At 41.0% G+C, this 2,500-nt stretch overlaps 1 protein-coding gene across 1 annotated transcript in view; it reads left to right on the plus strand.

Annotated features, from left to right (window-relative positions):
• Nucleotides 1-2,500, plus strand: part of LOC134191934 (DENN domain-containing protein 4C-like) — a 24,641-nt gene that overhangs the window by 18,590 nt on the left and 3,551 nt on the right. The window lies entirely within an intron of this gene.

Below are 2,500 nucleotides of genomic sequence, written 5' to 3' on the forward strand. Positions count from 1 at the left end.
ACTGACTGTTGATCCGCCTGATAGATTTTCTTTTGCATATTTTGCCTTCTTCCTATCTGTCTGTCTGTCTGTTTTGTGTTTGTCTGTCTATCCATCTGTCTGTCTATGTTTGTCTGTCCATTTGTTTGCTTATTTGTTTGTCTCTCTGTCTGCTTGTCTGTCTGTCTATTTGTCTGTCTGGCTGTCTATCTGTCTGTCTGTCATCTGTCCCCGGATGTAGCATGGCGTCTGCCATAGTTTGCTAGTGTCTGTTTGAATTGCGTTTAAGTTGAAACGAGACGTCGCAGCCGTTCGGGAAAACCTATTTTGTAACTCGCCTGTTTAGTGCTCTTGATAACCAGTCTTTTTTTGAATCGTGAGCGACACGACAACGTTCGAGAGTGACTACACGTGGACTTGGACTACATTTCTTCCTCAATCAAGACGAACTGATTGTATATCGAATGACTAGTGTTCACTGTCCTTTTCCAGGCTGTCATTGGGAAAATTCTCTCAAATGGACTTTAGCGCATATCAGGACTTTTCACAAGAGTGATGAATGTCCACGAAGTTTTATACAGGAGTATGGATTGGAACAATGTCCTAAATGCTTTTAGTGGTATTTGAAGCTACAACGACATTTGTCAAGCTCCACGTGTTCGGGAAGAGCGGCATCTGCTCCTGGCATTGATCGTGACGAAGATACTTCCGACAGAGTGAGATTGCATGAGGAAACCTTTACGGGAAGTTTATCTGGAGCAAGCAAAAACTTACCTGGTAACACTGAGCATGAGGCGTGGAGTTTGATTGACTCTCTTCAGGTTGAGGACATCCTCACATCCCTACCGCCACGTTCCATTAGCAATCTTCCACTTTGTCTTCGGTCCTTGTTCCAAGATTGTTGCAGCATTCCTCTTAGAAAGATTGAAAATGATCCATCTAATGACGTGGGATGGAAGCTTCTGTTTTTACTACCTAGAATGTTGTTGCAACCTCATGTATGCGGTGGCAAAGTTGGCATTAGAGAAGTGAAAGCTAGGTATCAGCGTTTCCTAAATTTTCATTGGAAAGAGCTAATCCATTTGAAGAATGTAACTGCACGAAAACAACCGTCATATGGCGACAACAGAAGAAAAACTGCTCTACGTTTGGTTCAGGCAGATGAAATGTCTTAGGCAGCCAGGGTTTTGACAAGTCAAGGTTTGACAAATAGGAAGCATCGATTCTAGTAAGATTCCTAGTGGATTGGGTATGCCAGAGCCTATATGCCTTGATAAATCTGTTTTTGTCAATGCTACGCTCTCCAAGAGGATCAGGGTGTGGACTTTCAGGATAGAGGTATGAACACGTTCGAATTCTACTTGATAATGAAGTCACTTTTGATTCGTTATTGTCAGTGTGTAATATCATTGCTTCTGGTGATGTACCTCATACGATCATTCCATTACTTTCTACCTCAAAGCTAATAGCGTTGCCAAAGAATGGATCTGATGTAAGACCAATAGCTATTGGAGAAGTCTTTCGGTGACTTACAGCTAAGACCATCTGTCAGCAGAAGTCCGCTGATTTTTCTTCCTTTTTTTTTCTCCCCTACAACATGGTATTGCTACACCTGAGGGAGGGGCATTGCTCACACACCACATTCAAATTCTACTTGAAAAGAACCCTGATTGGTCAATTCTTAAAACGGATGTCAGAAATGCTTTTAACTCTGTCTAGAGAGTGCCTTTTACAACAAATTGCACATCAGTTTGCAGATATATATCCTCTTGTCAAGCAACTGTATGGAGAGCCCAGCTCCTTAATCTATGTCACCAGCAAAGGTGTACATGTACTCTCATCAAGTGAAGGGGTTCATCAAGGTGACCCTTTGGGTCCAGCTCTGTTTTCTGCCACTATCCACCCTGTTCTATGTGAAATATTGACTTGACATGATGAAGTCACTATACTTGCATATTTGGATGATGTGTATGTGGTTTGGCCAACTGAAAACCTTAAATCAGTTCTTGAAGATCTCAAATCTTCTTTGTTGAAAGTTGGGTTAGAAATTTTTGACAGAAAGTGTGAACTGTATTGCCCATCTGGTGAGTGTTGCAATTTTCCAACTTCTGTTGCATACGATGGAACTATCATTTTGGGCAATCCTATAGGGAATTCAGACTTCATACGATCTCAATGCATTGATATAGCCAAATCTGGTTATCGTCTTTGTTCTGAACTTGTCAAGTTGAATGACAGTCAAAGCTCAATGTTGATTTTACGTCACTGTCATGTTCCTCGACTGGATTACCTGGCAAGACAAATATTTCCTGTTGATTTTCAAGCAGCAGCAAACATACACGATAATATGACTAGATCATCGTTTGAAAACATTATAGGTTACGATCATCAGGATGATATCAATTGGAAACAAGCAACTTTAAAGATCAAATTTAGTGGGTTTGGATTGACACAGATCAGTCAAATTTCACCAACAGCTTTCTTATCTTCATGGTGTCAAGCCATGAAAGACTTACCTGAG

Source organism: Corticium candelabrum, chromosome 16 (genome assembly GCF_963422355.1).
Source record: "Corticium candelabrum chromosome 16, ooCorCand1.1, whole genome shotgun sequence".
NCBI lineage: Eukaryota > Metazoa > Porifera > Homoscleromorpha > Homosclerophorida > Plakinidae > Corticium > Corticium candelabrum.